Genomic DNA, 22,777 nt, shown 5'->3' on the forward strand with positions numbered 1-22,777 from the left:
GAGAAGCTACCATAATAGTTGGGGACTTGAACACCCCACTCGCAGCACTGTACAGACCTTCTAGACAGTAAATTCACAATGACAATTAAAACAACAACATTGGAATTAAACTGCACTACAGACCAAGTGGACCTAACAGATATTTGTAGAACATTTCACCCAATAGCTGGAGAATACACATTCTTTTCATCAGTGCATGGAAAATTCTCTAGGATTGACCATATGTTAGAATACAAAACAAGTTTAAAAAAAGTTTTATAAATCAAAATTATATCAACTGCCTTATTGACTACAATGAAATAAAACTAGACATCAATAGCAAGAATATTCAAGATAATGTAAATATATGGAAATTAAACAGCATGCTCCTGAAACACCAATGGGTGAAGGAAGAAATCAATAATTATAGTTAAAAATTCCTTGAAACAAATGAAAATAGAAACACAACATAGCAAAACCTATAGCTCATGGCAAAAGCAGTATTAAGAAGCAAGTTTATAGCAATAAATGCCTACATCAAAAAAATTAGAAAGATTTCAAATAAACAGCCTCATGATGTTCCTCATGAAATCAGAAAAGCAAGAACAAAACAAACGCCAAGTTAGTAGGAGAGAAATAATAAAGATCAAGGTCAGGCATGGTGGCTCATGCCAGTAATCCCAGCATTTTTGGAGGCCAAGAAGGGAGGATCATTTGGGGTCAGGAGTTCAGTTATCAGCCTTGTCAACATAGTGAGACCTTGTCTTTACAAAAAAATTTAAAATAAAATTAGCCAGGAGTGGTGATTCATGCCTCTAGTCTTAGCTACTTGGGAGGCTGAGGTGGGAGGATGTTTTGAGCCTAAGTTCAAGCTGCAGTGAACTATGATAGTACAACTGCACTCCAGCCTGTGACAGAGTGAAGCTCTGTCAAAAAAAAAAAAAAAAGCCAATATAAATGAAATTAAAACAAAAAAATGCAAAAGATAAATGAAACAAAAAATAGATTTTTTCTGAAATGATAAAATTGGCAAACCATTAGCTAGACAAAAAAAAGGGAACAGACTCACATGAAATAAAAAATGGAAAAGGATACATCATAATGGATACCACAGAAACAAAAAGGAGCCTTAAAAACTACTATAAACAACCGTATGCCAATACATTCAAAAACTTAGAGGAAATGGATAAGTTTCTGGACACATACATCCTATCAAAATTGAGCCAAGAAGAAATAGAAAACCTGAACAGACCAATATTGAGCAAAAATATTGAATAAGTAATAAAAAGTCTCCCAATAAAGACAAGTCTAGAACCAGATGACTTCACTGCTGAATTCCATCAAATCTTTAAAGAAAAATGTATACCAATTCTTCTCAAACTATTCCAAAAAACTGAAGAGAAGTGAGTTCTTCCTAACTCATTTTACAAAGCCAGCATAACCCTGAGACCAAAACCAGAAAATGACACAACAAAAAAAGAAAATAAAGTATCAAAATAGTTATGACATTTTTGACAAAAATAGAAAAAAAAATCTAAACTACATAAAAGACCATAAATACCCAAAGCAATCTTGAGCAGAAAGAACAAAACTGGAAGCATCACATTACCAGACTACAAGATATACCTCAAAGCTATAGTAACCAAAACAGCATGGTACTGGCATAAAAACAGACACAAATACCAATTGTACAGTACAGTGGACCCAGAAGTTAATCCACATATCTACAGCCAACTGATTTTTAACAGAGTTGCCTAGGATGCTCACTAAGGGAGAGGACTGTCTCTTCAATAAGTGGTCTTTAGAAAACTGAATATTCATATCCAGATGAATAAAATTAGACTCTCGCTCTGCAAAAATAAACTTAAAATGGATCCCAGACCTAATTGTAAGACCTGAAACTATAAAATTACTAGAAGAAAGCAGGGAAAATGCTTCATTTCTTTGGTCTGGGAAAATATTTTATGAATAAGACCTCAAAAGCACAGGTAACAAAAGCAAAAATAAACAAATGGGATTACATCAAACTAAAGACCTTCTGCACAGCAAAGGAAACCATTAGCTGAGTAAAACAACAGCCTGCAGAATGTGAAAACATATTTGCAAACTACTCATCCCAAAGGGGATTAATACTGATAATATGCAAGAAACTCAAACATCTCAAAAGCAAAAATATACATGTATGATATATATATATATACATATATATATATATAAATATCCAATTGCAAAATGGGCAAATGATCTAAATACAGACATTCTCAGAAGAAGACATACAAATAGCCAGCAAATATATGAAAAAATGCTAAGTATCACTAATCAACAGGGAAATGCAATTCAAACCACAATGAGTATCATCTCACCCTGACCCCAGTTGAGATGGCTATTATCAATAAGACAAAAAATAACAAACACTGACAAAAAAAGATATATGGATGACAAGTAAAGCATATGAAAATATGTGTGACATCATACGTTTTAAAAGAAATGAAAATTAAAATGAGATACCACCACACACCTATTAAAATATCCCAAATCCAAAACACTGACAACACCAAATGCTTACAAGGATGTGGAGCAACAGGAGCTCATTCATTGCTGGTAGGAATGCAAAATGGTAAAGCTATCTTAGAAGAGAGTTTCACTGTTTCTTACCAAACTAAACATACTCTTACCACACAATTTAACAAATGTGTTCTTTGATATTTACCCAAGTGAGTTGAAAACTTTTGTCAACACTAAAACCTGCATATAAATGTTTATAGCAGGTTTCTTTATAATTGCCAAAACTTGGAAGCAACCAAGATGTCCTTCAGTAGGTGAATGGGTGAATAACTGTGATACAGCTAGACAGTGGAATATTCTTCAGTGCTGAAGATGAGTTATTCATCCATGACAAGACATGGAGGAACCTTAAATACATAACTACTAAATTTTAAAAATCCAATCTAAAAAGGCTACACATTGTATGAGTCCCACTATTTGACATTTTGGAAAAGACAAGACTATGGATTCAGTAAAAAAAGTAAAAAGTGCTTTCCTGTGGGTTGGGGGAGGAGGGATGAATGGCGGAGTATGGAGAATTTTTAGGGCAGTGAGACTATTTTATAAGATACTATGATAGTGGATAGACACCATTACATGTTTGTCAAAACCCAAAGAATGAGCCTCAAGAGTGAGCCCTAATGTAAATTATGGACTTTGAGTGATAATGAGGTGTCAGTGTAGATTCATTGATTGTGACAATGAACCATTCAGTTGTGGCAATGTTGACAGTGGGGGAGGCTTGCATGTGTGAGGCCTGGGGATAGATGGAAACTGTATTTTTAGCTAAATTTTGCTGTGAGCCCAAAGCTGCTGAGAAAATAAAGTCTGGCCAGGCACAGTGGCCCATGCCTGTAATCCCAGCACTTCAAGATGTGGAGGCAGGGGATCACTTAAGGGAAGAAGTCTGAGAGCAGCTTAAGCAACATAGTGAGATTCTATCACTACAAAAAATTTTTTAATTAGCCAAGAATGATGGTGTATACCTGTAGTCCCAGCTACTTGGGAGGCTGAGGATCAATTAAGCCTAGGAGTTTGAGGCTGCAGTGAACTATGATCACACCACAGCACTCCAACATGGGTGACAGGGTGAGACCCTGTCTCTAAAAAATATAAATTAGTACACAAAAACAAAGTCAATTTTTTTAAGTTAAAAAACATCAGCGCTTGTGGACAAAGTGATCATCAGGACCCGGCCATCCCTGAGGGCTACAATGGTTCCACGAGAACAGCTTCTAACAGTCTGAGATGTGATACTTCTGAGAAATAGAGGAAAGAAGCAACTAAGTTTCAAGCTTGCTGGGGAAACTCACTCAGTTAGCGTGAGGGGCCGCTGCCATGGAGGTCACGGACTGGGAGCTGGATATAGAAGGAATTCCACTCAATGTGACCAACACCTTCTATGCATGGAGTAAGTGAAAATCCTTCTGTTAGGGGTGTGGTGTTTGAGGGGAGAGTCAAGGAGTCCCAAAGTAATGAGAACAAGCAGGTTTCAAGGTGGGATTGATGTTGGGGTGAGAAGCAGAGAGCTGAGATAACAACCTCGAGGAGCCAGACTCTTAAATGGCATTAATATTTGTACACGTTCCAGAGTGTCCACAGTTATGAATGAAGCAGAGAAGACAAGGGGCATGAGGAGGAGAATAAGCCAGGGGAGTTGGCAATAAGGAGGCCATAAATGACGGCAAGATTCTTGAAGGCAGAAAGTCAACCGGATGCTGCTCATGCCACAGCATGCAGTCTTTCTCACAGCATCCAGTGATTCATGTGAGAGCTGTTGATTAAGAAAAGTACTGCATGCCAGGTGCAGGATATTCAACAAGGAGCAGGAAAGGCAGGTTCTTGCCTTTGGCATGAACAGCGTAGCAGGGAGGAGACAAGAGTCCACTTGTCCATGTGAGCAGGACATGATGGCACAGCATGGTGAATGCTGTGATACGGGAAGTTTAGGGCAATGTAGGGAACCCACTGTGAAGCAGCACCCCATTTAGGTTTGAAGTCAGGAAGGTAGGGCTTCCTGGAGAAAGTTATGCCCAAGTTGGGACCAATGCCAGACATACATTAGTCAGAGCAAGTAACACCAGCTGCTGTAACAAATGAGCTCCAAATTATAGACACTGTTACAGGTTCAACTGTGTTCTTGAAAAGAAAAGATATGCTCTTAATTCCTGGTACCTGTGAATATGACTTTATTTGGAAACAGGGTCCCTGAAGATACAATCCACTTAAGAGGGAGTCATGCTGGCTTAAGGTGGGCCCTGAGCCATGTCTGGTGTCCTTATAAGAAAAGAAAATGTGGACACATGCAGACACAGAAGGACAGCATCACGTGTGGACAGAGGCAGTGACTGGGGTGGAGCCTCTATGGGCCAAGGAGTGCCAAGGATTCCCAGCAACCACAGAGACAAGAAAGAGGAAGGAAGGATCCTTCCCTGGAGCCTTGACAGAGAACATGGCCCAGGGCAAGCTCCGGAATGCGAGACAATACTTTTCTCTTGTCTTAAGGCACCCAGCCTGCAGTACTTTGTTACGGAGGCTTGGCACACTAGGGAGGTTATTCCTTGTTTGCCCTGACTTTGGCTCAGAGGAGTAGCTGGGGTAGGGGTGGGAGTAGCTCTGCTCCACAGAGTCACTAAGGGACCCAGGATCCTCTCTTGTTGCTCCACCTTCCTTTAGGACCTCCACAAGAGAAGCAGTGATGGAATAGAGAGAACACAGAGGCCCCATGGGAGGCTTTAGGATTGAGCTACCTCACTGCACCCACATCCTATTACCAGAACGAAGTCAGATTCCCTACCCTCAACCACAAGGGAGATGGAAATATCCTCTTTCTGTATATCTAAGGGGAAAATAAAGCTATATTTTTGGTGAAAACATAGGATTTCACTGTTTCTGCCCCAAAATGCAAGCTGTTTTTTGAACTATAAGTACAGAGCTCCTTTGAAGCTTCCTGGGATGATTCCTAGTGCCATCATTCTGGGCTGTGGGAATAACCATTTTCATTATCTATATCATCTACAATTCCAGTGTAATTCAAGATCCATTTGTGCAGACCAAAGTGTCCAAATCTTTTCAGTCTGCTGTCGGGAGTGCCTCTCCATTATCCCGGCTGTGGACAAGCTCTTCCCTTCCTGGGCCTCCTAACTCAGCTGCATTCGTTTCTGGGTAAAGCAAACAGATCTCTTAGAGTTCCTCCGATAGGGTACTCTTGTTTTCAGGTGGGAAGCTGTTTGCTTTGCCCTATGGTGCCTTTATTGATGAAGCTGGGTAGAGCTACAGTAGAGCTCTGCTGCAAACTGTTGAGGCCTTTGGAGAGTGTTTTTCTGGGAAAGATGCCTGAGTTCCTTCAACCCCCTGGGGAGCTAAATGCCAGCAAAGCATGACTGGCTCTGGGCCCAGCTATGAATACAAGGAGCAACATAGACAGATCTGGGTGCATTTCTTTTCCATTATCATCCTATTGTATCTGGAGCCCAGGAGAGGAGATGAAAGTGCTAGCAATTAATCTGGGGCCAGATAGCTCGGCCAATCCCATCCCACTCTCTGTGCTGTGGGGTCATTTCCATTTCCCTTTTATTTTGACAAGCAGATTAATCAGCAAAGGTGAGTGGCATTATTAAAGCAGCTGCTGGTGCCAGCCCTCTCTCCTGCAACCCTGCCACGCTCGGTTTCAAGTAGTTCTCTCCAGTAAAGTGGGAGGTTTCTGTCCAGCTCGTCAGGATTAATTACTGCTTTACTCTTTATAGATAGCTCAGCACACACATGTCCACACATGCACACACACATGCATGTACATGCACATGCATGACATGCATGCACACAAACACTACTGTGCCTATCAGAGGATGCCTGCATGAGTGAGGAGTTGGACTTTCCCACTGCACACTGAACAGAGACAGGGCAGGTCTTACTGCCATTTCTTTCTCTGTACTTGTCCAGACCCGTTGGGGTCCAATCTTCAATACAGAGAGAGAATATTTAAAATACCATTGACTTCCAAGCCTCCCACAGCCAACCTGCCCATAGATACACTACACAGCTATCTAAGTTTGACAGCGTTCTGAATTCCTCTGGCAAGGGGAACCTCCTAAGTCATAAGATAGGAAGAGAGAATTACGGCAAGGAGGAGAGGAGAGGAGTTGTTGTGGCAAAGACTTTGAGCACAATTGCAGGGTATTGTTTTCATAATTGTGTACATTTACATTAAACCACTGAAGGTGCTGTGGCTGCTGAATTGGCCACCACCAGTTCATTCTGCAATGTTCCTCACTGCTGCTGGATGTCAGGGAGGCACTGGGTCTAGGGGCTACAAACTTGCATCAGAGAATCTTGTTGCAATGTCGCCCACAGCCTCACAGGGCAGGCCCACGTGCAATAGTTGCATCCACGGATAATGGGGTGGAGCAGAGGAGGTGAAAGCTTTGGATTCCTAGGTCTCACCTGTGAGGCGCAGAGGGGAGCCATTTGATACTACACTTGCACTCAGCAAATGGCAGTGGAAACACCAAGTGTGTGGCTCAGATCTAGAAACACAACTCATTTCCATTAACCATCAAGTGAAGCTGAGCAGAGAGTTGGGAGACTGAACTTAATTGGAAGCATAGAGGTCATCAGATTGTATGCTCAATTGGCACGACTCTGTCTCAGAGCCCTCACTGGGGAAGAGGCTGCCGCTCTCACTCCATGGCCTGAAGGGAAGAGAACAGGTGAACAATCAGTGCACAGTTACCACCACTGCAGGAGGACAACAGAGACTCTTGTCATCACAATGGACGGGGGCACTTGTGACATCTTTGTCCAAAGAAGGAGCACATTGCCCTGCCTGGCCTTAAACCCAGCCTCTTTGGTCGGGGAGGCCTCATTGAAAGGGTGGCATTTGAGAAAGTCTCGGAGGAAGTGCAGGAGTGAGTCAAACTGATATACGGAGGAAAAGTGTTCACATTTCAGAGACCACAGTGGCCAGCGTGGCTACAACAAAATGAGCAAAAGGAAATATCCCAGGAGCTGATGTCAGGAAGTAACAGGACCCGCATCCGTGGGACTTCCAGGCCATGGCAAGGAGTTTGTCTTTTATTCTGAATAAAATGGAGGCCCTGAAGGTTATTAGCACAGGATTGATATCAGGTTACTCAAGTATTCTACGGATTACTTAAACCTGGCTGCCAGGCTGGGAATAGATTACAAGGAAACAGGGACAGGGACGAGAAAACAAATTAGATGATGGTGTTTAGACCAAGGTAGTAGCAGAAAAGATAGTGAGAATTGGTCAGATTCTCAGAGTATTCTGAAGATAGAGCCAATGGGTTTTATAACAGGTTTGATGTATATATAAGTGAAAAAGTGAGATCGAGGATGCCACCAAGATGTTCCCTGGGCTGTTGGGATGGTGGAGTTTCTATTAACTGGCATGGAAAGGTGGTAGTGGAACAGGTTCGGGCTAAAACACAAAAGTTCTGTGTTAACTATGATCACCTTGAGATGTTCTTAGATATCCAAGTGGAAAGGTTGAGTAGGCAGTTGGGTATATAAATCTGGAATTTAGGAAAAGATTTAGGCTAAAGATATAAACATGGAAGTCATAGCATACCAATAGTGACTGACCATGAGATTGGAGCTGGGAAAGTGGGGGTGAGTGAGGAGCAGTAGAAAGCAGGATTCTGCTTACAACAAAGATGGAGTAACAGGAATCCCAGTTACCCTCCCATCTTAAACAACTAAAAAACTGGTTGTTTCCCTCTTTCTCTGTGTGTGTGTGTGCGTGTGTGTGTGTACACATATGTATGGGACCCAGTGATCTCCCTGAGTTTAGAAGATGGAGCTGGGAATCTGGGGAGGCTACAGCAGTAGAATCCTAGAGAAGTTCACTGCACAGACAGAGAACTCTAGAAGACCGCACAGAGGCAGAGAGCTAGAGGGCCGCAGAGGGTCACAGAGGGACACAGGGCTGCAGAGAGCCACAGAGATCCACAGAGGGGAGCAGAGGGGGCTGCAGAGGGCCACAGAGGGCTTCAGGGAGCTGCAGAGGGCCGGAGAGGGCTGCAGAGGGCCACAGAGGGCCTCAGGGAACTGCAGAGGGCCAGAGAGGGCTGTAGAGATCCACAGATGGCCACAGAGGGCCCAGAGTCCCCTATAGGTCTTCAGCAGAGTGTACCTAAGTGTGAGGCAAGTGGGCAAGGCTGAAGAAGAACCATCAGAAAGGAGAGGAGGGGACAGCCTGCAGCACTCATGCAGGTCAGAAGAGTGAGTGTTTCACCACTGCTCTTCTGCAAAGCCTCCTAACACACAGGCATCGGCAGAGTACTCAGAAGGTTATTATCTCAACAGGGGGGCAAAATCGGGCTACTCTAGCCTTATTGAGCAAAACTTAAAAGCAAGATCCTAAAAGATCAAAAATTGTTTTCTTATTTTTTTTAAGACAGGGTCTCACTTTGTTGCTTAGGCTGGATTTGAACTCCTGGGCTTAAGCAATCCACCTGTCTCGGCCTTACAAGTAGCTGGGACTACAGGCTCCCATCACAGCACCCAGCCTCTGTCCCCTTACCTACCTCCCAGAACAAAGCTTTAATAGTTTTTCTATTAAAATAATACAAAAATATTCAGGACCAACAAGGTGAAATGTGGTAGGATCAATGGGATGAATATCCTAGTAGGCTTGCAGGATTGCTGGCCTTAGAATTCTGGAGAAAGTAAGCTAGAAATATGGTCAGAAAGGGAAGTCCTTAAAAGTAAGATAATAGCAGAGCTGTAGTTATTGCTAATGACATCTCAAATAAATGATAAAAGTGAGTGGAGGACAGGATAGGTGAAAGATCAGGGTTCAATAACTGAGAGGCCAGGTTGCACAAAGAATCATGTGTGCACACGCTGAAACTATTAAGAATGAAGATAGATGCAATATTGGAGAGAATGACAGCAAGCCAGGAGCATTAATCATCTAGAACAGCATCATCCATTACAACAGTCATTAGCTGTGCAGGGCTATTTCCATTTTACTTTTTAAACTTTAACTGCTGTTAAATAAAGTTTAAAAAAATGCTTCCTTAGTTGCAGCAGCTAGATTTCATGTGCTCAGTAGCTACACGAGGCAGGTGGCTATCATTTTGCACAAGCAGTTATGGAATATTTCTATCATGGCAGGAAGTTCTGTTGAACAGCGCTGGCCTACATTTGGGGAAATAAGTTGGAAGAGGACAGCCAGGCAGCAGCAACTGAGGAGACCCTCTTTGGGATCAGTGTGGGCCAGAGGATTGGGCCTAAAAACTAACAAATCCTCTCCTTTTCTCCTCCTGTTGCCTATCTAGTCCCCACAGCAGCAAGAAATGAAGCTGGAGGTCAGATGTGGTCAATCTGGAAATAGCTCCCTTCTTGAATATGTTGGGTGGGATTATCTCAGCCTGAATCTTTCATTTATTTTGAGCTTGAGCTGCCTTAGACTGTGCCATTTTTAATGGAATATTTCTTGGGCTTCATATCTTTAAGCATCTCAATTGCTCTATATTTCTGGTGCACTTTTGAACCAGATTCGCTCTCTCCCAGTTTAGGAAGGAGTGAGTGTTAAATAGTCCTGGCTTTATTGGCGGGGCTAAGGCAAACTTCACTCTGCACTGTGGGCATTATGATGACATAAAGACTATGAAGTTAAAACCCAGGGTGGCTTCCATCCAAGATCCTTGTGAAACGATGGTGCTATGAGGGAACCAAAGATTGAGCAATTTGAACAACTGAAATTAGATTGAACAATTTAACTCAGGAGTTAATTTTCTTAAATGAAAGAAGAGAGGATAAATTTGGAATTGTTTTGCAAAGAAAAGACAGGCCATGGTTACTGTCAGAGAGAGGAATCCAGCATGGAGCCTCACTCCTTGGAGCTGAGACTGGTAGAGTGGAAGGACCAGAACCCCCAGCCTCCTGCTTAGGGCTCCCCTAGCAACCTTCCTTCGGGTTCTGTGGACCACCCCCAAATATGACCTCTGAGGAGCAGACCTCGGCTCAAGGAATGCTTTGAGTTCCCCAAGAAATAGAAGTTTTAAAAAATATTATGTTAAATATTTTGTTTTAAAAAAAAAACATAGAAGCTGCCTCTTGTCCTCACAGATAGCACCAACTTTAGTTCTATACATGAGAGCTACAACTTGGGGAGGTGGAAGTGCTTCCTGGGTCCAGGAACCAAGAAATAGGGCGCAAGCAGAATTGAGCTAGTGGAGTTAGTACCGCAGGCAAGAACAGAGTTATGAGGATATCTGGGTGAAAGATCGGACATCTGACCCCCAGAACACGCTGGACAACACAACCAACACTGAGGCTGACTTTACTAAGCTGGGAGCTGCTGACCAATCTTCTCGTGGCCTGGGATGGGTGCTCCCAGTCCCTGGGGAAGAGCCAGGCCTGAGGATGGCAGCTCAGCAGGTGAGTGATGTAGGTGTGGGGACCAGGCAGATCTTCCTTTCAGACAGAGGTAGATGGATAAACTCCAGGGAGGGGTGGCTGCCTGAATAAAAACACGAAACCTGGGATGGGTAAGAAATTAGCTTAGGTTCACATGGAATCAGCCCAAATGCCCATCAAAGATAGACTGGATAGGCCGGGCACAGTGGCTCACGCTTGTAATCCCAGCACTTTGGGAGGCCGAGGCGGGCGGATCACGAGGTCAGGAGATCAAGACCACGGTGAAACCCCGTCTCTACTAAAAATACAAAAAAATTAGCCTGGTGTGGTGGCGGGCGCCTGTAGTCCCAGCTACTCGGAGAGGCTGAGGCAGGAGAATGGCGTGAACCCGGGAGGCGGAGCTTGCAGTGAGCCGAGATTGCGCCACTGCACTCCAGCCTGGGTGACAGAGCGAGACTCCATCTCAAAAAAAAAAGACTGGATAAAAAAAGTGGTGCATATACACCATGGAATATTATGCAGCCGTAAAGACGAAAGAGATCATGTCCTTTGCAGGGACGTGGATGGAGCTAGAAGCCATCATCCTCAGCAAACTAACACAAGAACAGAAAACCACACACCGCATGTTCTCACCCATAAGTGGGAGCTGCCTCTCTACCCTGAATGCAAGAGACCCTCATAGTTAGACAGGAATATCATCGCCCCTATTCCGCCTGAAGAAGTTATAGAAGATGGATCTTTGTCCCTCTGCAACCCTTAGGATTAAAGGTTCTCTTAGAAAAGGGAAGGGGGGAACGTCAGAGGCATGTGAACCAGAGCAACTTCATCGTAAACAGGAGGTGGGTAAAATGAAGCTGAAACCTACTGGGCTGCATTCCCAGATGGTTAAGGCATTCTAAGCCACAGGATGAGATAGGAGGTCAGCACAAAATACAGATCATAAAGACCTTGCTTATAAAACAGTTTGCAGTAAAGGAGCCAGGCAAAACCTACCAAAACCAAAATGGCGACAAGAGTGACCTCTGGTCATCCTCACTGCTACACTCCATCCAGCGCCATGACAGTTTACAAATGCCATGGCAATGTCAGGAACCTATATGGTCAAAAAAGGAGAGGCATGAATAATCCACCCCTTGTTTAGCAGATCATCAAGAAATAACCATAAAAATGGGCAACCAGCGGCTGGGCGCGGTGGCTCACGCCTGTAATCCCAGCACTTTGGGAGGCCGAGGGGGGTGGATCACGAGGTCAGGAGATCGAGATCATCCTGGCTAACACGGTGAAACCCCGTCTCCACTAAAAATACAAAAAATTCTCCGGGCGTGGTGGTGGGCTACTCCGGAGGCTGAGGCAGGAGAATGGCGTGAGCCCGGGAGGCGGAGCTTGCAGTGAGAGGAGATTGCGCCACTGCACTCCAGCCTGGGCGACAGAGCGAGACTCTGTCTCATAAAAAAAAAAAAAAAAAAAGGCAACCAGCAGCTCTCAGGGCTGCTTTGTTTATGGAGTAGCAATTCCTTTATTCCTTTCCTTTTTTTTTTTTTTTTTTTTGAGTCTCTCTCGGTCGCCCAGGCTGGAGTGCAGTAGCGTGATCTCGCTCACTGCAACCTCGCCTCCTGGGTTCAAGCAATTCTCTGCCTCAGCCTCCTGAGTAGCTGGAATTACAGGCGACTGCCACCAGGCACAGCTAATTTTTTTTCTTTTTTTTTTTTGTATTTTTCTTTTTGTATTTTTAGTAGAGACGGGATTTTGCCATGTTAGCCAGGCTGGTCTTGAACTCCGGACCTCGTGATCCACCTCCCTCAGCCTCCCAAAGTGCTGGGGTTACAGGCGTGAGCCACTGCGCCCGGCCTACTTTCTTAATAAACTTGCTTTCACTTTGCAAAAAAATAAAATAACAAGTGGGAGCTGAACAATGAGAACACATGAACACAGGGAGGGGAACAACACACACTGTGGCCTGTCGTGGGGCAGGTAGAGACAGCATCAGGATAACTAGCTAATGAATGCAGTGATAAATACCTAGGTGATGGGTTCATAGGTGCAGTAAACAACCATGGCACATGTTTACCTACGTAACAAACCTGCACATCCTGCACATGTATCCCGGAACTTATAATAAAATTTAAAAAAAGAAAATAGCTTGGGTTCATCAGTGGTTTCTATAAGCAACCAGAGTCCCACTGTCTTTGCGTGGATCACTTACTAACCTTAATACTCAGAGCTAGGGCAGCAGCATCTTTAGAAACAAAAAACAAGGAAGATGGCTCAAAATATGATTCACTTTTTTTCCCAGGGCCTTTCTCTTCTCCAAGCGCTTGCATTTTGCCTCCATCTTTTCTCTTCCCCATTGTTGGATATTTTCATAGTACTCATCTCAGCACTGATGGGGCGAGGAAGGAAGAAGGGCTGTCTGGTCATGCCCAGCCATCCCCACCGGGAGAGGATGCCCAAGGAGGAAGCTTCTAGGCAAGTTCTCTGGGAGCTAGAGGAGTTAGAAGGTGAGGTTCTTCATCTTCATATGTTCCCTGCAGGCTCAAGGTACTGCTCGCTGCTTGCAGGAGGGATAGGGAAGCCTGAACACCACGATAACCCCAATTGGGGTTATCCGGCAGCTGCCCCACACCCTGGACATGTGGACAAGGAAAAGAAACACCAGGAATGTGTCTCCCCTTAGTCCTGCCTCTGACCTAATCTGCTGTTGGTCAGAGTTAGAGGCTGTGTACATAACCAGCTTCACCATCAGGCCTGAGCTGGGGGTCGCTTGAGACTTCATACAGCTCATTGCTCGCACCTTGGCGGAGCTGGCCATTGTTAGCTCTGCCAGGGCCTCCAGCTGGGGCCGAGCCTCGAGGGAGCTTGCGCCTGGGCGGCCGAATGAACCATGAAACGGCATCCTCTGCTGCCCTCTACTGTCGAATTGGCTTAATTGCAGACTGCCTAAGCGGCTGCTTCAAAAGGGAACTAGAAGAGCGTCCTGCATTCAGACATGACTTTGCTTCCACCTGCTTTTATGAATTTTGCATCATTTTATTGGCATAGATAACCTAAATGACAATATTTTAATTAAACAAACCTCAATGATATTCCCTAGGACCTAGGGTTTGCCTTTGACCTAGGGCACAAACGTCTTCCTTCTCAGTGTCTGAGGGTCTCGCAGCAGCAGGCCTGGCTGATGGTGCTCTGAAGCTTTCGCCGATGTGCTTAGTAAGTGCCGGGGCACACATTTTCGTTTGCAGAGCCTGCAAATCTATGCAATAGAAAAACACATCCAGTAGCCAGAAAACGTGTGAGCCCTGATCTGAACTTAGGTCTCCTTCGAGGGCTTCCAGTTTTTTTGTGCAGAGTCGCTGGACTTATCTGGAATGCTACATGATTAAAGTTTGGGAATTTCTGATCCTCCCAGAAAGCAGATCAACCACCAACTGAGGCTTCAGGCTCTATGGACCATGGGCACCACCGCTTCCTCCTTACCAGGTGGTGGGTGCCTAGGCAGACCCACTCCACCAAACTTATGTGGGACCAACAGCTTGGCATTTGGTCGCTTGGCCCAAATATCAGGGCTTGTTCCATCCACAAAGACACACTGCAGCCCTGCTACATGCCAGGCACTTCTCTGGGAGCAGGGATGGGCCAGCAGTCAGAGACGCGAACTCTACCCCCTAAGGTGCTGGCAGTTTTTCCGCCAGCTCTTCAGATGTTTCCGTATGGTGGAACCACATAGCTCTCAGACAGCTTGGCCATCAGGTGGTTTATCTATAGCCCTAAAGTGAAAAAGACATCCATTGTCCACAGAGCTCACTACAGACAGTCCAGGAAGTGCTCCCTGGCATGCGTGCTTTCTGGGCAGTTTGCACAGTTGATCCCGTTCCCCTCAGATGGAGAAGCTTCAGGGTCTAGGGGAATGGGGCAGAGCAACAGTGGAAGGTCAGGGGACAACGAAGTGGGGTCACTCCCAGGTGTTGAGCTCTGGCAGCCACTGGCACCAGAAGGACAGACAGTAAAATAAGTGCTATTTCCCAAGCATACAGAGAGTTATTAATTAGAGTTAGCTATTTACCAGCTAAGTGCTGAAAGGGTCCATGGTAATTAAAAGAGCTAATCAGATTTTCAAAGGGCACCGATACCATGTAAACATAAGGGGATTCTACGTGCTGTTCTCAGCATGTCATCTGAAGCTGTTGGGGTGAAGTGTTGTGGCTGCTGACTCTTCTAGTATAGAAAGCACCACCTGTTGGCTGCTTACCCTAGAGAAGGATGGAGGGACCTAGAATTAATGCCAGGGCCTCCCAACACGGGCTACACACACATTTGCACTGTTATTTGTAAGTATATACAGCTCTTCTGGCTTCTGATTTTGTTTTAGCTTTAACCATCCAAAGTGCTACTAAGTTAATATCAATGTTTTTGTATTGCCTTTTTCTCTATCAGTGGTTACAAAACATGTGCCCCTCACCTGCTGTTTGCCTTCAGATCCATTTCACAACCGCCCCCTGCAAACACTGTTTTCCAGGCTCTCTTGTCTACTAGCTTCCATTTAGGTTTGGCCAACGGGAAGTGATGTCAAGAGATGGAAGTGAGAGGAAGAGGGAAGTGAGAGCATCTCTCTCCTCACCGTGACCCCTCACCTCTGATTGGAGTCCCTGGTGGGAGCTGCTCCTCCTGGACTGACTGGGTGTCAACTCCAGCTGTAGCCAGGTGGCCCTTCCTTAGAGCCAGTTGCCACTGTAAGACTCAACTCCAGGTTCTGTCTTGGCTTCTCCAGATCTAATCTTAAGAGCAGCTGCAGCTAATTTCTGAGGTTTGAAAGTAACAGTAATTCACATGAGAAAGTTAATGAAATACAGAAAATTTATCACTTTGTAAATTCTTACAGTGTCCTATTTTGGGATCCCTAGAAGTAGAATCTGAAACAAGTCTCTGTGTGAAGATTTATTAGAAAGTGTTCCCAAAACAACAACGACAAAAAGAGGCAGGACAGTGTAAAGGTGAGACTGGGGAGTGAAAAAAGTGAACCAGGAACCATGTGGGTGCTGCTGGCTTCCTCCTGCTGGGGAATTCTGAGACAGAGTCAGGGCTGGTCACACCCCAGAGAGGCCGCATTGGCGATGAAGGAGCTGGAGTATTCATATCCTGCAGGTAGTAAAGGGTTAACCTTGCCCAAAGAAAGGTGTGGCCCTGGCACAGCTACTGAAAGGCAGCCTCTAAGTCCTCTAATCTCTAATGTCCTGTCTGATAAGTGTCTGCTCACTGAGGCCTTAGGCCACACCAGGTAGTTGATGCTGAGGATAGGATTCACAGTGGAGGTCTTGTATCAGCTTGATCTGTCCAGGGTCTGGAGACCAGGTCAGCCATGTAGATTGTCCATCATGTTTACATGACCAAGCCTTCAACAAAAACCCTGGATGCCAAGGCTCAGGTCAGTCTCCCTGGTTAGCAATATTCCATGCATGCTGCCCCACGTCATTACTGGGAGAACTAACTGCTGCTGCACAGCCCCACTAGGAGAGGACACTGGAGCTCCACAGCTAGAGCTCTCCCGGGACCCACCCTAGGTGCATCTTCCCACTGCTGACTTCAACTTGCCGTGTAGTGTTGGAACCATGTGTAGTAGGAGGTAATCATGAATCTGGTGGCCTTTCTGGTTCCCATGAGTTCTCTTGAATCATTGAACCTGAGGGATATCTTGCATCCCTTGCATCCACCCATCGCTGGGTAAGGACTGTTTCAGCCCCCCATGCAAGCAGGGTGAGCACAAGGGCTCCAGTAGCCTTGGGACAGCTGCTCACGGAGAGAAGCTGGCACTGGCTGTGGGGGTCATAGCGGCACCTAGGAACAGCGTGCACAGAAGGGGAGAGGTACCCCAGGGATGCATGGGACACTGACAGGGCTGGGGGTCGATGTGAGTGCTTCAGTTCCCAAAGCCCCTGTTCTTCTCAGCATCTGGGTGTGATATGAAGAATTACTTTGGCAAACCGATATGAAGATATTGGTAAACATGAGAACATGTCTCATCATTAATGAGTCATCATATGCTGCTACATAATCAGGCCCCAAACCCCCCGACCAGTGGTTAGAAGCAGAACAAGTTGTTGTGAACTATACATCTCATGCTAATTAGTATGGCTTTAGAGCAGTGCTTCTAGGGCTGCAGCAAGCCCTGGAGTCCCCTGGAGGGCTGTGGACACACAAGGGTGGAGCTCACCCTCTGAGTCTCTGATTTAGCAGGTCTGGGGCAGGACCTAAGCATCTGCACTTCCAGCTCCTGGGTGACGCTGCTGACGGCCCAGCACATGCTTGGAGAAGACAACTTTAAAGGTGCAGTCATGGGGCGAGCTTGCCAGGAGCCAGTTCTCCATCCTGGTGAGGAAGACGGTGAGCAAAGGGTAGCAGGGAAGGTAAATGGCCAAGAAGGCAGGAAGGGCTAGAGGTAGGCCTGGGCAGGGACAGGAGTAGAGGACAAAATGTCCACGTCGCCAACTCCCCAGGGACAGTTCCCAAGTGTGGTCCACAGCGTTTCTCAGACTTTGACAGGCTTAAGCCCCCATGCCCACAGAGGCTTTTTTCACAGAAGTGGATCTTGATGTGGCACAAAGAGGAAGCGCTGCTAAGAAAAAGGGAATTGAGTTCTGCTTGGTGTGGGTCCTCCCAAAGTGGATCCAGAGACAAGGGCTTGGGTGCAGGCAGCTTATGTGGAAGGTGGTGCCAGGAAGCACAAATGAGGGAGTAGGGAAGTGAACGAAGGAGGCAAGGAAGAAGATAAAGAAGGCATCAAGGGCATCCAGACTCAATTCTCTGGGCTGGGGGTCTTGCCTGTGCTCCCCTTTCTAGGTAAGTACCTTCACAGCAAAGCAGGCTCCTGTGATGGGGAAGCCGTCAGGCAGAGACAAGGGCTTGAATGGGAAGTTGTCAATTTATAGCGATCTGCCCCTCATGGCTGAAGATGAACACAGGTAGGCTGAGGGGATACAGGATGGGACCCCAACAATTTATCTTAGGGGTTTGATCAACATGTAATAAAGTGATAAGAATCATGTCTGTTTTGCAATGAGATGCTTGTCACCCTTGAAGCACTGACAGAAGAGGGTGCCAACTGCCACCCAGATAGTGACTGCCCAGGATTCTGATGCAGAGAAAATCACGTGCTTAACAGCAGAGAAATGCCATCTACCGTTTAAAACAGGCCCTGATCCCATTCAGGAGGATGAGGAACAGCGAGCGAGGGCACATCCACTGCAAAAGGATGAATTCACAAACTCTAACACCCATGTCCCCTTGCCCAAAATTTAGCTCCAAAAATGATAAAGAAACACAAATTGCAGTGAGGGTGGGGCGAGTGGGCTGCATTAGCTATGATTGTCAATGAGAGCCTCTGATAAAGTAACATTTGCTTTTTCTTCCCATGTTACCTGAGAGGGCAACAGAAAGTTTGAGGGATGAGAAAGTGGCAGCCACGAGGAGCTCCAGGGAAGGAACATTTAATGCAGAAGGAAAGCAACTGCAAAGGCCCTGGGGTAAGAAAGAGATGGGAGTCTTAGAACATCAAGGATGCCAGGGAGTGGGACGCGTCATGCAGGAGGGAAAGAGATATGAAAATGTTTGAAGAGTAGGCAAGATCTCCAAAATCCCAGAAACCGCATTAGGTATTTCAAGCAGAGAGAATTTAATATGGGGTTTGTGGCACAGGTGAACGAAGAGTTGAAGAGTCAAACAAGGAGCAGTGACAAAATCCAGATATGAGCAACACCAGGAAACTGATCCCACCCCTAGGCCAGAGGGGCAAAGGGAGAATGCATGTGAGACTCTCTGAGCTCAAGGTCTGTGTGCCCTCCCAGCCAGGCACAACGGGAGCACAGAGAGAGACTGCCTTGTGCTGGAGCTAAAATCATGGATGAAGCCCAGCCAGGGCTGGAGATGCCATGTGAAACAGGAAGAAGGGGCAGTCACATCTAGGCTTCTGTCCTCCTCCCAGCCGCCAATCTCCAGCCAGTGCCTTCCATTGGCTGAATCTACCAGGAAGCGAGAAGGCAATGGCTCCTGGGAAATGTAGTTCCCTTCACTGCAGCGCATAGGCACAGCTGGGGAGTGGCACCCTGTGTGCCATTTAGATGTCATTTCTGCCATATTCCCCGCAGTTAGCCCTCCGTGCAATGGTCAGATTAGGTGCTTAAGAAACCTTTGCTGAATTATCAACTACTCATGAAACGAGAAAAATCCAAACAAGTGATGCTAAGGACTTTAGTCCTGTTACCCCAAATCCATATAAAGTTCTTCATCCTCAGCAACACTACCTGATTGTATGCAATTCACCTGATTAATCAAAGTGTGCTTATATCGCTGATGATGGAGAGCTGTAAGCTTCTCCACAGCATTTTCTCAGCCACTTACATAAAGATGGTATTAACATTTAGTCTTGCATGTCTGAAAGCTGGAAGAAGTCCACCACAGCAACAGGACAAGGGATGGCACAGGTGCCCTGCAATCCAGCTGGTGATGTGAGAACAAACTTCCTGCAAAAGAGAATCAGTCCACACTGAGATGATAAACTGGTCCAGGACAGGCTGGGAATCACACAGAGTTTGGAATCCATTAGTACTGAATGTTCTTATGTTCCCTCTTCCCGTCCTTCCTCCAGGCATTGCCCTCCATCTCTCTGATGGTTCATTTGTGGTAGCCAGCGTGTACAGGATATGGCTTCATTTTCCTGCTGTGATCTCCTTTGTGATTTCAAAAAGGTTAACTCTTTACTTGGTAGAAAATGTGAAATTCAACAAAAATATTGCCTTTCTTACTAAGCAAACTAAGCCTGGTCTAGCTGGGGATGTGATGTAACAATTTTCTTGGTGGTCTGCCCTCAAACCGTCAGGTTTCCATAGCCCTAACAATGTAGCCGTGGATCATGGGGAGCTAGCATTGCCTCCAGGGTGATGTCACAGTTCCCAAATCCTTGCGCTAGGTGGGGCCAGCCTCCTGTTGTGTAGTCTCATCAACTATACCAGTCCTCTGTTCCTGGTCTCTGGAGCTTCAATTTGGGAAAGTGACCCATTAGCTTCTGAGGACCAGGATGAGAGAGGGCAAGCTTGAATGCCCTTCACAATGGAGAGATGTGTGCAGACCGGACACAGACATCAGTTCCTCTATTAGTGCACAGGTAGCTGCAAGTGGCTAGTGTGCAGGAATAGTCAGGGAGCTGGAGGATAAACACTTTGGATTCCTTCTCCTGGAGGGGACAGTTCTGAGTCCTCATGCCCCCGCCCCCCTCCCTCAGAGACCACACCTCGGCTGCTCACAGCAATGGCTGCCCATCAACTCACCCTTCAATGCTCCTACCCCTACACTTCCGGTCCCTCTTCCTCACTCCCTTACAGGTGCTTCCTGGAATCCTCTCTCAAATAAACTGCTTGCCACCAAATCCTTGTCTCAGGCCTGCATGTGGGGAGATAGAACCCAGACAAAGAGGCAGACATGAGCAGATGAGCTCCCCTGAACAGGAGACAAGTGGGCTGAAAGGTGAAGGAAGAGGACGAGGTAAGAGAGTGGGGATGGGGAGAGCGGTCTAGGCAGGAATGCACATGCAAGGGCTCTGAGCACGCACAGCCTCGTGGAATCCCCAGGCCTGCCTGGTTCCATTTGGAAGGAGGGCACCTCAGGGTTTCCAGTGCTGTGTGGTGCTGTTGGCATTCGAGGCTCACTCTTTGCCATGGGGGGCTGTCCTGTCACTGTAGAGTGGTAAGAAGCATTCCTGGCCTAAACCCACTAGACACCAGAAAGATCCCCCAGTTGTGACAACCGGAAATATCCCCAGACACTGTTAAATGTCCCCTGAGGGGCAATGTTGCTTCCTGTGGAACTGGGGTACAGGGCTCTGAAAAGATGAGGAGGGAGAGTTGGCCGCTGCCAGTGTCCCCCTTCCTATGCACATCCACGGACACGTCCCTTGCCAGATCCTCCTTGAGGCCGACGTCTGGCCAGGCTGCCTGTCCCTTGGCCTGCTGAGATTGTCCAAGAGACGGGAGGGTTTGTTGGCTCAGTTGCTTTTCAGAGGCCTGACCGGTGGACATTCTTGCCTTTGACCACTAGATGGACCCATTGCAATGCTGTACCCAGGAGAAGAGGGGTAGCCAGAAAGGTTCCAGTTTTACCCAGATGGAGAATTTGGTGTTTGAGGCATTTTCTAGTTGAATTCCCCTGACCCCTTCTGTCCCTGGAACCCAAAATGTTGTATTGATCCCAAGTGCGTTCATGGGTGCAGCTGCATGGAGAGGCAGCCAGGGCTTGGCCGTGAGCTCCTGCAAGCTCACCCTGGGCAGGTGTGAGTTCCAGCACCATCGCTTCTTCTCTGTCTGTAAAGTCGGGGTAAACAAAATGCTTATTTCACAGGGCAGCCACGAACGCTAAATGAGACATGACAAGTCAAGTGTGGAGCCCAGGCCCGTCGCCCAGAGGAGCTCAAAAAATATTAACAGCCATTACCATTGGAGCCTCTGCCTCCTAGACCTGCCTCAATATCTATGGAGGGTGGGAGCAGAGTCACTTTTCCTCACTGGACCTCAATTTACTCCTCAGAAAGACCGCCGTGATGATGCCCTCTCAAGATACCCTCTAACTCCAGAATCCCTCTCTCTATTGACTGTGTAGGATGAGGCAGTCCAAGTTAAAACAAACACTTTGTTCTTAGTATCTCATTTCATTTTCATAAAAGCCTTATAGGACACACGCTTTTCTTATCCTCGTCTTACATAAAGGTAAACCAAGGCACAGAGGGCTCAAAGGGTGAGGAGGGATTCAAACCTGGCTGTCTAGACCCATTGCCCACATGGCTAACCACCCCATAACCTGCAAGGAAAAATGGTCGTTGTCATTCCTTCTCCAAAAGAAGGATGGCTGCTTGGTTCACAAAGGTTAAAGTTATTTAGCAAGGGGAGCTCAAAGGGCTTTGACTGCATTGCAGCCCGGGAGTCAGAGCAGGAATGGAAAACAACCATGAGCCGGCATTGTGTCCGGACCCTTCCAGGGGTTCCTTGAAAGGGGCTATTTTCCTTTTATTCCTATGCAGGGGTTGGCAAACTTTTTCCGTAAAAGGCCAGAGAATAAATAGTTTAGGCTCTAAAGGCCATATGGTCTCTGTCGCAACTACTCAACTCTGTCATTGCAGCACAAAAGCAGTAATGGACAAAATGAAAATAAATGGGAGTGGCTGTGTACCAATAAAACTTTATTTATTAAAGGCAGGCAGTGGCCTAGATTTGGCCTCCTGGCCACAGTTTGCCAGTCCCTGAGCTAATGCAGCACTTTACCCCAAACTTGTACTGAAGTTTTAGCTGCGCCTCATCTGGCCAAAAGCATTGCCCACTAAACATGGACCGTGTCCACAATGTGGGATTCCTAAGTGGCCAAAGACAAAAAGCATTTAGTTTTTGTTGATAAGGTGTTACTAAGTGGAATCTGTGAGAATGGGTCAGGCTCTAATGAGTGTCTGGGAAACACAGCCTAGGCAGGCACACGGGGAATGTGCTGGCTTCTTACCTCTAGGTCTGCCCAGGGAGCCTGCAGGCAGTCCACACAGGGGACACGGTTTCTCTGCCCAACTCTGAAAGTACACGACATGAAACATGTGAATGATACTTTCTCACATCACACAAAGTCAACCTGCAGAAGCTTGCACTGCATGTGCTGGTGCATGCCCGGAGAGGCAGCTGCTGGCTGGGACCCACTTTGCCCTGTGCAGAGATGGGAAGGTCTGTCTAGAGTGCCTGCATAGCTGCTTCTGGTGCCCCACACGATCCCTGTCTATTTACTGCTAGGGAAGAATCCTGGTTCTGCTTCTGTGACAAGTTGTACGAACTGCCCCAATCCAGCCAATTGCAGTGTT

General features: G+C 46.3%; 1 long non-coding RNA gene across 1 annotated transcript; it reads left to right on the forward strand.

The window, feature by feature from the left end:
* Positions 1–19,836: 19,836 nt before the first annotated feature.
* Positions 19,837–21,517, forward strand: LOC129474587 (uncharacterized). Its single transcript, XR_008654579.1, has 3 exons — positions 19,837–20,066; positions 20,330–20,433; positions 21,286–21,517. It is a non-coding gene; the product is annotated as an uncharacterized lncRNA (long non-coding RNA).
* The last annotated feature ends 1,260 nt before the right edge of the window (positions 21,518–22,777 follow it).

Source organism: Symphalangus syndactylus, chromosome 24, assembly GCF_028878055.3.
Source record: "Symphalangus syndactylus isolate Jambi chromosome 24, NHGRI_mSymSyn1-v2.1_pri, whole genome shotgun sequence".
NCBI classification, from domain to species: Eukaryota; Metazoa; Chordata; class Mammalia; order Primates; family Hylobatidae; genus Symphalangus; species Symphalangus syndactylus.